Source organism: Pseudopipra pipra, chromosome 5, assembly GCF_036250125.1.
Source record: "Pseudopipra pipra isolate bDixPip1 chromosome 5, bDixPip1.hap1, whole genome shotgun sequence".
In the NCBI taxonomy this organism is placed as follows: Eukaryota; Metazoa; Chordata; class Aves; order Passeriformes; family Pipridae; genus Pseudopipra; species Pseudopipra pipra.
In genome coordinates, this window is record NC_087553.1 from 38,348,379 (window position 1) to 38,364,567 (window position 16,189).

Below are 16,189 nucleotides of genomic sequence, written 5' to 3' on the forward strand. Positions count from 1 at the left end.
CGCAAATGACTAAGTGCTACCAAACTGCTGTGAGGATGATTTATTTCTATCAGGTAGATAATACATTCAAATCTGTTAGATTTTTATTCAGGATGCTATAAATTAACACCTCAGGGTTATGATATTTAATTAGATGAATATCAATACTAATAACCAGATGTCATTTACACTTTATCTGGTTTAATACCATATACCATATTGCACTGAAAAATGTATGTATATGACTGAAAAGGAAGGAAGGAAAGAAATGGACTTTGAAGAAAATACATTGGAAACATTATCTAATTGCTAATTAGACTCACCAAAAATCCAGTATCTACAATGATTAATGTCCTCTTAACCGTAGAAAGGAATGAGTCATTTTGACACATTTTTGTGTCAAGTTTTACTTAACAGTACAATTAATCTTTCTGTTTAAGAGAGAAACTGTTTAGTACACATTTCCCCTTTCTTCCCTGATTGAGATAGAGCATTCTGAATGTCATTCATATAATACTTTTTATTCTTATATGATATTGATTAGCGTGGTCTAACATTTTGATAAGATATTTAACTTCAGTATAAGGGTTCAATTATTCCAAGTGGCTGGAGATTTATCTATCACCATTTTCACTAGGCATTGTGAAAGCACATTTTAGCTGACCACATCTAAACTTTTCAGAACAGAGCCATTTGCTATTACACTTGTAGTAAAGATGCTGGAGGAAAGTAGTTTGTGAACTCCGGAGCAAGTTGAACAACAAAATGATTCAGTCATTAAAGTGGCCACAAACACTTCTTTTGGATCAAACAACTCCACAAAAAGTCAGCACCACTCTGTTGAAGCCCTTGTAGTGAAACTGATTTGCCTGAACCTTGAAGAAATATTGCTGAAAGAGTCTCCACACTGACACAAAATAAATAGGGAAAGTAGTAAGGTCATAAGAAGGATCAGCAGAGTTATATTTACAGAGCATGGCTCGAGGACTCTAAACTCTTGGTATGGATGTTAGAAGCTGCTGCTCCAGCACAGACTTCCTGCAGCCCAGATACCAACTCCAATCCTGAGTATGCAGCCTGACAGACTCCTTTTCTGTACAAGCCTGCCATCATCTCCTGGCAAACTGGGGATTTCACAATGTGCCTCACAATTTTTCAGAGTGAGAGGGATAAAGAGTTATAGCCAAAAGAGATGCCTAAAGGGAGCTGTAAGTGCAAGAGAGATACTTAGGTGCAACTCTGCAAGTACAAAGCCTGATGAGCTCCACAATTTTTACTCAAATGTTCTTCAACCACTCAGAGCTGTTTTAGCATACCTGGACAAGTTCTGCAGCTGTCACAGGACAGCTGTTTGACATTGATTTCCTGCCAAAATGTGAAATACATTTGAAAACTAGTTGTTTCTAGTTTTTGTTGTTTGGTGGCATTTTTTTTGTGATACATAACACAGGGCTTTAGCACAACCACAGAAGAGAAAAATACTGCTTATATTACACAGTAATTACAGTTTTTGGTAGTAAAAGTACTTAAACCTATTTTTCCTTCCATAACAGTGAAAGCCAGGAGAGTGGAGATGGCTTTTCAAAGCAGAACGGACATTCTACCTCCTCAAATCAAGAAGAGTCCAAGATCAGTTAAGGAAGGGGTCTCTAGGGAACTTCTAATCCAACCCCTTTCTCAGAGCAAGGGTCACCTACAGCAGGTTTCTTAAGGTCATCTCCTATCAGCTTTTGAGTATCTCCAAGAACGAAGACTTCACAACCTCTCTGGGCAATCTGTGCCATTGCATGGCTATCCTGAAGTTCAAAAAAAAAAAAAAAAAGTGTTTTCTTATGTTGAGAAGAAACTTCCTATGTTTCTTTGCCCATTACCTCCTAATCTGTCACTGGGCACCGTTGAAAAGACCCTGGCCCTGTCTTGGTTCCTTATTCCCATCAGATACTTGGTTATATGGGGAGGATCCCTGGAGTCTTTTCCAGGCCAAAGAGTCACAGCTATCTTGTATCAGATGCTCCATGCTTTAATCATGTTTTTGACCCTTCACTGGACCTGTTCCAGTATCTCTATGTCCCTCTTGTACTAAGGAGCCTAGGAATAGGCTCAGCAATCTACATGTGTCTCACCAGGGCTGAGTAGAAGAGTAGAAGGAAAGGATTGCCTAAAAGAAAACTCAGGGAAAAAACCTGCTGAAGAAATGCTCTTTCCCGTCACCCAGGTGACTAATAAAGATGCTACAGTGTATTCCTCAAAGTATTAACCCCTGGGGTACACCAGCAGTGACTGACTTCAAGCTGGACTTTGCACCGTTGATCACAACCTTTTGAGGTCAGCAGTTATTTTCAGTCTATTTCACTGTCCATTTAGTCTGTACTTCATCAATTTGTCTATAAGGATGCTACAGCAGTGTCCAGTGTTGAAATTGTTTCTGAATTCACTATAAACAATATCCAGGGCTCTCCCTTCATTCACTAAGTTAATAATTTCATCACAGAAGGCTATTAGATTGGTTAAGCATTATTTCCCCTTTGTATATCCATGCTGTCTACTCTCATTCACCTTCTTATTCTTAATATCTTCGGAGATGGTTTTCAGGAGGATTTGCTCCATTACCTTCACAGCATTTGAAGTGAGGCTGACAAACCTCACCTTAAAGGCTAAGCCAAAATAGCCACCAATGAAATTCTCCTGGTATGTGGCGTATAGACCACTTGTTGAGATGACACTTTGTTAATGGACCTTCTGCTTGGCCCTTCCGCTGAGCAACCATAAGAAGAACCACAGCGCAGGACTCAGTACCTCTGAGGGTATATACTGAGGTTCACATTTCGTAGGTACAAGACTAGGACTGCTCTTCCAGTCTCTGACAAATGTGGACCTTAGCTTTGGCAGGCCCACTGAGGTGAAGAGGGGGAAAATGGTAACACATCTCTGAAATGATGCAGCAACTGGGATTTAATGTGGCTTGTGAGTCATATAAATGCAGCATCAGTTTTAACAGTTTTCTCTCCTCGTTTCTCAGGGAAATTGTGAGAAAAGCCTCCCTTTTTTCTTCAAAGAATGAGAATGAAGCCACTGCTACTAAAATTACTGCAGAAGAGAGGACAGATTCGGTGCTCCCAGTATTTGGTGTGACAGAAGAACTCCACCACTTTTAGCATGGCCTTGAGCACCAGGAGTGCTGGAATAAAATACAGGACATGGTGTTCACTGCAGCGATATAACCTATAATCAATGTGAGTTAGGTGCTCAAGCCCTGGAAAATTTTACTGTTGGTCCCTGTTTATGCCAGAGCCAGCAATTAAGTGACACTGTGTTCAGAAAAGGGTGGGAAAGGAATACAAATTGTGCAATAAAGACAGCATAAAGCACCTCAGTGAATTGAAGAAACACTAAGAAAGAAAAATAGAAAAATGTTGAAGGAGAACGAATCTGTCTGTCTTCTTTGTGGTTAGTTTGTTGCATGCTGAGTGTATTTATATGTAATACTCATATCACCAAAAGTAACCACTGCTTTGTAGTGCCATGCTGTGAAACATGCCCTCAAGCAAGTGACTTCCCTGAAAATGATGTTATAGCATCAGTATTGCTCCACGGTGTAGTTTTCAGCAGCCTATGCTTCTGGGAGCAAAACAAGGCACTAGTTTCTTGCCAAAAGTGTTCTTGTAAAAATCTAATAGTATAGTTACAGGCTGGCAAATAATTCCCATTCTCCGGTGGATAATTGCCACCTTGCTTCTTCTCTACCCTGCAAGTATTTGCAGTTCTCTCTGCAAGCAAATAGATCTCTGTATTTAAAAGCATGGGTGACATGGCTACATATAAGTGTACACCATGCTTGAATCAACAAACAAGGGTAGATCTACTGCTTCTTGAGGGAGGAATAATGTATGTTTACTGTCTGGGTATAGTCACAGTTGATTAAATCATTGGCTAATGCAGAATAGATAGTGCTATATAAGCACTGAAGATGCTTAGGGTTGTTTTTGCTTAATCACGCAGAGCACAATATCATCTATTGCATTAAACAACGAGGTCCCTGAAATTCTTTAAGTGTGCTTCCTGCCCCTGATTTTGGGTAGAGAATCATCATTGAAGTAATTTTTTTCCTAAGTAAAGGCCAAAACTGAAGTAGAACAAAACAGTAACCCAAACCCTGCCCTCTGCAACTTTAAGCCTAGTGTTCATAAGAGAAATTTGGCCTTTTAAAACTCAACTTTATAGATTTTAATTGCTATATGTATCTAAGATTTAAAGTTTGTTTATATTAAATATTTATATTTTACCCAATGATCAGTTTTAAACTAAAGCAAGAAAATATTTGTGCAACACTTTTAATTTTGCTGTACAGCTCATATTACTGTCAGTCAATTCAAAGTCATTGTTACAGACCTTACTGAAAGGCTATAAAGAGCTTAAAACCTTGAGAACTTACGCATTACAAGGTGTGTGCTTCAAGGCTCTTCCCTCAAAGATATGCAATTAAACTAACCCTACCTCATTTAACCAGGTAGGTGACAAAAGCACAGGTCATGCAATTTTGTGCTGATGTGTATTCCCAGAATTGACGGAGGAGAGAACAAGGTAGTTTTATCCCAAGGACAGAGTTAGTGAGACATGAAAGAGAAAAGGAGCTTGATGGGTGTATCTGGAAAATGTTCATATGGGTACTGACACTTGATAAAGAATAGAGCAAGTCAACATGCCACCGAAACAGAGGTCGAATAAAACAGCCGATGCCAAGGCATTTTGGAAGGTTAGTTGTCATAACAAAATGTGACAAAGAAATGCAAGTCATCCGTTCTTGACCAACTGAGGGAATAAATTAAGGCTGCAGTAGGGTCCAATGATACTTCTGTTTTAACAATAACTCTGTCTCCTGGGATGTGTAGGTCTCTCACAGCCAGGCTTAATTTGATGCGTTTCCCCTTCAGCTCATCCTGGCATTCCAATTCTAGAGAAGGGTTTCCAGGCCCTTCTTTACGTGGGACAAGCACTGACTAGAGCGACAGGATGATGTCAGTGTGCCAGAGCTGCTGGCTTGTATCTGACATGGATCTACCAGACATTCACTATGACAGATTGCTATTTGCTCCCAGATTTTGAGCTACTCAGGCTGTCATATGGACATCTCACTACTTCTTGCACAATCAATCTGCCAAGTGATTCTGGGCCTCTGTGGGCAGCTGAGGTGACCCAATTCTTCCCAACAGCACACTTGTCCTGGTCTACCCCTGAGGGAGAGCACACTCTTGGGTGACTATTCACTATTCAGCAGTCAGCCATTGCTCCTAGATGCTCACTACAGTTTACAGGGGGTTCTTGAAGAGGTAGGAATCTACTTGCAACTTGGAGGGAGTGACATTAGCAGATGGCACAGGTTGCTGAGCAGAAATTGAACAGTTCTTCCCCTCCTTCTCAGACCCAAGCATCCCTTCAGGGGCAACGTACTGCTGCTCTTGCTCTGAGTCTGGAGGATTATGAGGTTTTGGACTCCATTATCCAAATCATTTGCTTATGAAATGGATGTCAGGACTGAAGCAATAACAACACCTCAGTGCTCCCTAGAAAAGGTCATTGTAAAGCAGAGAGAATGGGATAGTAGGAATTCACGAAAATATGGGCAATGGAGAAGAGAGTAAAAAGTTTTCAGTGCACTGTTTTCCAGGTTTTTGTGCCTCTTTACAATAAACATGAAGAGCTCCAGCCAGTTTTCCAGCTACAGATGCAAACATCACAGCTGGAAGTTCATTCAAGATTAAGACACATAAATTAAAATTGTGAACGAATTTTCTATGATCCCGTTATAGTGTATTGTTTTTGCATGGTAGGGGTTTTGTTTTTTTTTTTTTGGGGGGGGGGAGTAGGGTGGGAAGCTTCAAGGGGTGGCTTCTGTAAGAAGCTGCTAGAAGCTTCCCCCATGTCTGACAAAGACAACGCAAGCCAGCTCCAAGATGGACCTGCTGCTGACCAAGGCAGAGCCCATCAGTGCAGGTGGTAGCGGCTCTGGGGTAACAGATTTAAGAAGGGGGGGGGGGGGGGGGGGTGCAGCTGCACCTGGGAGAAAGGAGTGAGAACACATGACAGCAACAACTCTCCTGACATCAAGGTAAGTGGAGAAGGAGGGTGAGGAGATGCTCCAGGTGCTAAAGCGAAGATTCCCCTGCAGCCCATGGTGCAGCCTATGGTGAGGCAGCTGTGCCCCTGGAGTCCATGGAGGTCCGCAGTGGAGCAGAGATCTACCTGCAGCCTGAGGAAGACCCCACACTGGAGCAGGGGAAGGATGTTAGGAGTCTTCCTGCTGAGGAGAAAGGAGACACGGAGATAATGTGAGGAACTGACTGCAGTCCCTATTCCCCATCACCCTGCACCGCTGTGGGGAGGAGGTAGAGAAAATTGAGAGTGAAGTTGATCCTGGGAAAAAGGGAGGAGTGGGGGGAAGGTGTTTTAAATTTTTTTTTCTCATTGTCTTAGTCTGATTTTTTTGGTAAAAAATTAAAGTAATTTCCCTGGATTGAGCCTGTTTTGCCCCTAACAGTAACTGGGGAGTGATCTCTCCCTGTCTTTATCTCAACCCATGAGCCCTTCATTATATTCTCTCTACCCTGCCCGGCTGAGGAGGGAAGGGATAACACAGCTTTGGTGGTCATCCAGCATCCATCCAGGATCAATCCACTTCACCATTATAACCAGTAAAGATCTAGCTAATACATCTGTGAAGGCTTGGGAGCATTTTGCTATCTGATATCTCAGGCTTAGACAGATCACTCTAGGTGTGATGGACCCCACTGATGATCTCCTTCGCTTGTAGTGGGTGCCTGAGGTACTCACTCACAGGTAGGTACTGATGCACAATTGAACACAGACATCTTCAGGTGTCTTCCCATGTCTCAAGAACAGAGGAGAGCTGAAGTGGAGGGGTATTGCCATGCAGGGGTGGTCAAAGTGTTCATGTATCAAAAAAATGGGGAGAGGCTCCAAGGCTAATGTGGTGACAAACATCTCCAGACTGTGGTGAGTTGTGCAGAATGTCTTTTTGCAGGCAGTATGCAAACACTCATACACATACATATATATATATATACACATGAATAAGTAGTCTCTATGGAGCCATGTGTATATTCCTATTAAAAGAATGCAACCTGAGCAGATAATAATTTATGAACTATCAAACCCACTTTTGAAAACTGGTATACAGAATATGGCAAGAATATTTATGACTGAGATTATAGCCCTATGAAAGTGCATGCTTGTAATACAAACATTGTCAGATGTTTAAAATGTGGCTTTGCCAAGTCAACCCCTGGAGGCCTCATCTGAAGCCCATTTAAAGCAATGGAAATCTTCCCACAGACTTCAGTGGGTTTTAGGATCAGGCGTCCAGTGTGACTTGCAATACCTGTGTGTTAAACATCCATTTATCTCTCTGTTGTTCTAAATCAGTTGAAAGTCTATAATACCAAATTTGTTTTAACTGCTAGACCTGGGAGAGCAAACTACTTTCAGTGTAACACGCAGGGAATGATATGAACAGCTTCCATTAACACTAAGGGGCAAATAGTGTGTAATTCTGTATATGTTACAAAAACATTCCTTCATAAAATGTACTGAATTACACATAAAAAATGATCCTGCTATTTTCAGTTTCTAGATATTTATTGGACATTTCTACCACCAGCCATTTCTATCTGCAGAACGGTCTTCTATCTGTTTTGGGGAATAGTATATTGACACATAAATTTTGTTCGAAATATGCAAAAGCCATATTTTAAACATGAGGCCTGTTTAAGAGACAGTCCATAGATTTAAATTCTTGACTTTCTCTGTAAAGTGAAACTGAATTGTACTTTTTCCTTTTCATTCTATAATGCAACTGTTTAATTTTTTCAGCAAAAAGACAAATAGAGGCAACATATTTTATGTAGTTCTTTCCAGAATGAACAAAAGATGACTAAATAGAATTTCAGATGGGAAATTTTACACATAAATTCACAAGCTTTCCCATTTGACATCAAATCTTTTCCCATATTTTTTTTATATCATTCCCTGAAATGATGTGTTTTTCTTTTCTCTTCAGCACAACAAAATGCTAAAGGCTTATAAGAGGAGAGTGAATAGGAGTTTTATTAAAATACTTATAAACATCTTTTTTTCCAGTGTGGGGTAGCCAGAGTACCCCACTTTTTGGTTAGAAGTAACTCCATACCTCTGTTACAACTTTTAGTATGTCCTAAAATAACTATGATCAAAAGGGTATTCCATACTTATAAAAAAGCATCATATAAACCATTAAAATGGAAGTATCTGGTGCATTTGGAGGCAAATACATTTTAAATGCTCTCAGTAGAACCCTATGATGAATGGGGCTGATGTATTTTGATCCTGTTTTACTGCATGACATCCACTAACAAGCAATAGCTCAGCAGGCAGATCCGAACTCTTTCAGACCGAGTAATATCAGCCAGGTAATTCATTCATGTTCATCACCTCTGTCAAGGGGAAGAGGATACTTCATTATCTGAGATCTTTTTAATGGTCACTTCTGACACACCTACTGTGCCTGGGCAGCATTTTTACACATCTTCAACCTCAAGCTGACAGACATTCATAGAGAGGCTTCTGTCATTCTTTTTTCTCTATAGGAGTGACTGTAGGTTTCACTTCAGGTTGGGTTTTGGATTTGTTTGTATTTCTGAACAGCAGATCATTATCTCTCGTTATAGCAGATAGGACTTTATTTTTGAACATAACTGTACAACTCCTCTGTATATATTAATGGTATTTTTACAGGTTCCAATTGAGCAATTTTTCATAAAATAGATCATCAAAAGCAGAAGTTCTGCTGGGTTTTCTTCATTATTTGAAATTTCTTTCTTACAGAATAAATAGAAAATCCTATTTCTGGTATGGCCTTGTCAAATGGGGAGCAAGTAACAATTTTGCACATGTCCTCCTAAAATGAGTCATCTCTAACAAACTTTATACTGAAAACCCCTCACCTAAACTTGGTTAGCTTCCTGATATGTTCAGTTTGGTCTAGAAATGAGTTATACCAGTAGATCTCATCAGCTGCAAGATATTTTATCTGCCCAGCCTACACTTTGCTCTGGACTCCATGATCTGCATTGCCTCACAGGATTAAACCTTCCCTCTGGATGGATAGATATTTGTGCAGTTTTGTCTTATGTCATTCCTCTGATAACATTGAACCTCAGTGCAGTAAGTGCTGGTAATTATGAGGAAGAAAAACTCTGATAATTGAATGATTAAGCTGTCCAGTGCCTACCAGGGTTTAGGATAAAACACACAGCTTATTTTCCAGCTGCATGTGTATGAAAATTTCTTACATTTGCTTCTAAAATTCTGGTTCCTGGCAAAATTCTTCAGAATCTTTAGCAACCTCTGTACTTGTCAAATGCAACCTCTTCCATGAATTGTATGCCTTTAAGAGGTATGTTTAGTGACTATGGAGGGGAGTATTTCTCCAGCCTGAGGGCTGAAATAGGGTGTGTGAGAGATGTTAAGTATGAAGCTTGTGACATCAGCAAGGTGCAGATGCAGTAGAAAATGAAAACAATTTTAAAAGAAAACAAAAAGAAAAAAATGAAAGGAAAAGGTCACAGCAGCAAAATGCAGTATTTTTCCAGCAAGAGGATGATGCATTCAAGTGGGATCCACCTTCTGCAGTAACCAGCGGGAGGCAGTCATGTTTGCCAACCTATATATCCTCAAACAAAAGGTAGATTAAACAGGCTTCTGTGGGGCATCCAGCATTAGAGCAGCCAGCCCTGGGAAGTGATGGGCACCAAAGCTCACTGTTCCTCAGAGCACTAGCCTCTGCTGCTGGGTGATGACTACTGCCGTACTGCAGAGAAGACACAAAGCAAACCACAACTCATACTCAGATATGCTCATCAGGACTAAGCAAATATCCAGCAGAAGGTATGCCCAGTTAAAAGATCTACAAGAGATCTGCACTTGGGCAGAGAGCTTGAGAGCTATCTGCCTGAACCATCCTCTTCCTTACACTAAGTTTTTCCTCATGCAAACAATGAAATAAAATTGCCTCTGAATTATGGTGCCTTGCATTCTCCAGTATGTCCCTCAGGACAGTCTCTGTTTTTCACTTTCCACTTTGTCAATCCCTACTAGAATCTTTCCACCTCTGATGCTTCCTGGAAACCTCTTATCCTGCCTACATGCAAAATTAGCCAAAGAGAAAACACAAAAATATTTCTGAAGCACTTTAAATGGTGTCTTCTTTGGGATTGTGTCTATAACATATAATCCTCCCTGTAACAATTTATTTCAGAATTATTTTATTTTTAATTTGCTCTCAAATAAGCTCGGATCACCATTTTCTTGTCTGATATTCACCACAGTCTACTGGGTAGAACCTCAATAAACTGCCAAATACTCATAGTCATTGAAGTCCTTACTCTGTTCTGGGTCTTGAGCTCCATCACATTAACTGAATGCTTAAGCATATGTTCACATCCTTTTGAATCACAATGTTATTATAATAACATCTTTAATATCACTAAGTCTTTTCTACTGCCTTTAAAAATCCCTGAGATTTAAAACAAGAGGGTCAGCCTTATTCCTAGCATGACTCCTCTCTAATAGTTGAAACTACCCCAGGGATGAATTTGGGTGAAGATCTTGTCTTCATGCCATTTTAACAGCTTTATTACTTCTGTATATGCATGATATTAGAAATATCTCAGAATTAATAGTTTTTGAAATAACTGTAGTTCTTTCACAGAAGAGATGTCTTGGAACCCTACCTTTATCAATACATTAAGTATAGCTAACTAGCCATTTCTTCTAGTTGTCTAACAAGTTAATCAAGTAAATTACTCATTGCTGTGTTTTCCTGAAACTTATAGAAGATAATGGACAGAAAAATGGAGAAGCTGTTCGATTTAATTTAGCTTCTAGTTTATTGCCTACTTCATAAGGAAATGTAAATAAGAAGTCAACCTCAGGGCTACCATATTTCTAAAAATTTGGTAAGCCACAAGTTGTTGATGGAGGTGAAATTCTCCACAGTGCCTTGTATGGACATTTTGCCAAGTGATGTGAACCGAACAAGCATGGCAAAGATCAGACAAAGTAAATTACTCTGTCAGGAATTTGAAACAGCCAGAATGCCCTGAGTGCAAAGAACAGGGTATTTCCTTTATATGAGGGAAATTAGGAGACACAGACAGACATTATAGATTTGTTTACAATATACATAGTTCTTCCTAAGTATAATCTGGAGCAGCATCACATGGAACAACTGAATCAACACAGCCTGAGTACTGGATTTAAAACCTGAGTTTGGGAATTGAATAGATTCATAGACACTCAAGTAATTTAGCTGGGAAGAAACATCGTTGAAACCTAAGACCAATTAACATTCATATAGTATTTTGAGCTTTACCACCAGTTATAATGAAGCAGTTTCTTTCCACAAAGTAATACAGTTATAAGCATTATGATGAGGTATTTACAGCAGGAATGATGCTTGGACAGGCAGAACCGCGTGGGCTCTCTCTCCTGCAAAGTTCAGTAGGGGATGGCAATCAACTTTGGTCTGCTGTTTCCCTTTCTGCTCTTGTTTCAATGTTCTACTTGACTTGCAATCGTCCTCCAAGGTCCCTACCTTTATTAAGCCTGACTAAACCTCCGTTAGTGAATCAACTCCTTGTAGAGCTACTTCCTGTAAATACCTGTTAATTATTCAGGGATTTTGAAACCTTTAGTCTAGCCTATGCATTAAGAACTCCACTTGTTAAAGTGGTCTACATCATTACTTTTTTATTCCAAAACAAAATTCAGACAAAAACCACTAGTCTCAAACAGGAATTTTGTGAGAAAATCCAAACAAATTAAGGCCCAGGTTTTTTTTCTTTTTTACACTTACACATTTGCAAACTGAGTCTCTTATCATATAGTCTTTGCTACATAATAGGTTATCTTAAGCTATAGGCAAAAATGTATTGTACTATATTTTTCCATTTCACCAAAACTACACGTAATATACTGCTTGAATTTACACTACCTGTAGACCTGTTAAGTAGAAGATAGCTCTAAAGCTGTATCTTTTTATGTGAATGTTGAAGCTTTGTGTTAAAGGCTATTAAATGGTGCAGGTTTCCAAGGTGCACTCATCTATGATTTTGGTAAGTTAAACATAGCAAATCAGAATTTAAAAAATTGCACAGATTTGGGGTCACCTCATGGTTATTTAGTTATGAGTCTTTAAATTCAAGGAAGTTTGGAGTTACTATTCTTTTGGAATCTGAAATAAAATGTTGGCTTTTTGATTGGTTGGTGGTTTTGTGTGTTTGTTTCCTGTTATTCAACTCATTTAAGTTGAGAATGAACACAACTTTGCCAGTAACAATTCAGTTTTGCCATTACACATTTTACCTAGGAAAATGAAAGTACCATACTTGAACTTCTGGTAATATATCCAGAGATAAAAAATAAAATAAAAAAAAGTATTCCTACTTGTATTAGAAATGAGGTGTCTCTTGTGGCTTAATGATAGGGTCTGCTGGTGGGAAGAGTCTCAGAAAAGAATAAAGATAAAAATGCCCTCAGAAGTTGCCCTGTGGATGATGGTTCAGATTCTTATAAATTTGATGGAATGTGTCATACTGTGGTGTGTTGACCCCAGCTGGAAATCAGGTGCCCACCTAAGCTACTTTATACCTCACCTCCTCAGATGAACAAGGGAGAGAGAAAACCAAGGGCTCCTGGGTCAAGGTAAAGACAGGGAGAGATCGCTCAGCAATATTACCGTCACAGGCAAAACAGACTTGACTTAGGGAAATGAGTTTAATTTATTATCAATCAGTTCAGAGTAGGGTAATGAGAAATAAAACTAAATCTTAGAAAACACCTTCCCCACAACCCTCCCTTCTTCGTGGACTCAGCTTCACTCACAATTTTCTCTCTACCTCCTCCACGCTCAACAGTGCAGGGGAACAGGTAATGTGGTCTGTGGTTAGTTCATCACACGTTTTCTCTGCTGTTCCTTCCTTCTCAGGGGGAGGACTCCTCCTCACACTCTTCCCCTGTGTGGGGTCCCTCCCATGGGAGACAGTCCTCCACAGACTTCAACCTGAATTATTCTCACAGGCTACAATGTGGGTCCCTTCCACAAGGTGCAGTCCTTCAGGAACAGACTGCTCCAGAGGGTCCCCCACACTGTCATAATGCTGGCTGGCATTGGGTCTGTTGTACATGAAGGAATCTTCTGGCAGTTTCTCACAGAAGCTGCCCCTGTAGACCCACCCTACCAAAACCTTTCCAAACTAAACCAACACACATAGATACTGCGGCACAAATAAAAGCAGCAAAAACATATGAACCAGATGCTGTAGAAATTTTACTGTGAAGATTTTCCAGTCAAGAAAATAGTCTTATTCAAATCAACATTCACCCTAGAAAAATATCACTTCCAATTATACTCAGGGAAAATATTGATGTAATGAATTGCTTATCTGAAAAACCCAATCATCCGACCAAGCAAAAAAATTGGTGAGTGTAGAGAGGATAAGATTTTCTGTTTGAAATTTCTTGTAAGGAGAAAAATAATGTTATATCATCAGCTCCACTATCAAAATTAATGCTGTGTTACAGCAATAGCATTTTGTAGTGCTTGAAGCTCTGAGTGGGTGAAGCAACAACTTCAAAGTTTTTGAAATCCAGAATGAGTTGTGGGAAAGGACTAGAAGAAAGGTCATTGACTCCAGAGAAAAAATAGTGAACAACATCTGTTTTCAGGAACATTGTGTATTAGGAATAAGTGAAAAATAGATGGTTACTTCACATTTTCCAGTCCATAGGCTGAAATCATTATTTCAGCATAAAATCTAAAGAATTTGAAGACAGCAAATACAGGAGTGTTTGGTGCCCTTCCTTGATGGTGGCAGTCCAAACTGAAATAAATCAGAGCTGTGAAATACCTGATCTTTGGTGAGAGAAGCAAAGAAAGGCATAGATTGTGGTGGCACCTAACACAGTAGAAAGAAGCAATCTCACAATAAATGGTGTTGATATCCAATTGATATAAAATGTTCAATTCTTGTGTTACCTGGGATATTTTGTGGAAACAAAATAGGCCTATATGGAAAATAGACAAAAGAGAGATCAAAGAGGAAACAAAGTATTTCTGTTAAGGAGAGCCATAGGTAAGGGTGATGAGAAGAGTTTGTGTCCTTTATAGATCTTGGACAAAAGATCTCACAGGCCGCTTTCTAATATAATACTACAAACTAGATCAAGTTCAGAAATAAGTCTCAGGTAGAGAATATTTCTACTTTTTCAGTGTTGCAGCTGGAAAAGCTCGATTCCAGAAGTAGAAAGCTTTAAGAAATTCCAACAGGAATAAATTCAACTTTCTTTCCACTTAACTTTGTAACTGTGTTGTTCTGTAATAAGGCCTTGTCATTCCTAATAACAGGCAATAAGCTCCGTATAGAGTTCGCAAGGCCTTGGGACAAATCTGTCAGGTCCACTCCTACTGACCTTTTCTTGACCTGCCTACAGCTTTGTTTTGCTGGGTTTAACTCCAACACCATTTTTTTTTCTACTTGACCAAGTGTCTACTGTGATTTTGGTTTTGTTCTCTTTATCTTTGAATGTTGTCACCTCTAACATAAAGAAGTAGCAAGTAATGTGGACGTAGCAGAATCTTTAGTATAATAGTAGAAGCTTTGAGAAGTGAGGCCAGAGGATATGTGGCATAGAAGACTGCAGGAATGGAAGGGTAAAAGATGGAGTACAAACTTGATGCAAGAGACCACACGCTTATAAACAACTCAACAATGGTCAGTTGAAGAAATGCATATCTGAAGCTGGACAAAATTGGTTTTACAGGTAACAAAAAAAAAAAAGGAAAAAATATCTATTACATAAAAGTTACTACATACAGTAAATGTGGATGCAACATGCAGATGCAGACTGATGAAGAAAAGGCTGCAAAAGCACGTTGCCAAATGTTTAAAAATTATCCCAAGTGAATCCGAATCTTAGAGTGAGGGGAAAGGAGAAACTATCAACACCATACGCCTCCTAATGAGACATCAGAGGTTGTTATCTCCTTTTAATAACACCACCTCCAGCACTATGGAGCTACCAACTTTGCAGCCCACTGGAGCAATGAAAGGATGAATACAACTTCAGGAAAAGGATAAAAACTAAATGTGTGTATTTCAATTTTAACTGTATTGTTACTGTTATTGATTTTTTCTCTGTAGAAGTATTCTTAATGTGTTATATTTTTCTTTAACAACTAGATCTAGATTAATATGACTATTGAATTAGATTTCAAATATACTAACAAGTCTTTTGGTTGTATATGCCATGAATTTCCTTCTGCCTAATGCATTAATTGTAAGAGGTTATGAGGCTCTATGCTGCCTCTGATCCATAATTCCACCTAATCCAGCTTTCTTTCTCTAACTTCAGTCATACAGGGAAAGTAGTGGGTGCTCTTAAGGATGCCCTTCTTAGTGTTAGAAGTAATAACAAGATATGTTTATTGGGATTCATCCCGACCTTAGTGGAATCATTTTTAAAGCTTTCTGGACTTTACTACTGACTTATGGTTGTAAATATGGAGACTAAGACTTTTGAACTTGGCTGTTTGAAGTCAGGTCATAACACACAATAATGAGGCACTGTGGTCAATATCCCTAAGACAAAGCATTTCCTTCAGGCATATGTAATAACTCTCTCATGCACTGTTCTGCTGAATTCATCCCTTTATTTCCATCCTGTTTCCATTCTTCTATTTGCTATAGCTCCTCTTATTTACCATGCATATATACCCAAAACGTTTCTGTCCACCAGCTGTCATGTACCAACCCTGTACCACATCATTCATTTCTGCACCTGGATGTTGAGTTTCCAGAAAGGGATGGAACTGCATCTTGAATTATCCTAGCTGTTTAAACTTCAGTTTCTTTCTGTCCATCTTCAGAAGTTCCTTTTTCAGATAATATCTTGAGAATCACTGATGCACTCCAGGTGATCATAAAACCTTTTGTCAGGCCTCATTTCATAGACTATTTTATTCTGACAGTTTGTCCCATGCTTAGACAAACTCCCCCTGTAAACAAGCCCTGTCTTGCCATGGCAATGTAGAAAAGCTGTCTAGATATAAAAATATGTGTTGGGAAAATATTACTTCCTGTGTTTAACCCTGCTTCTC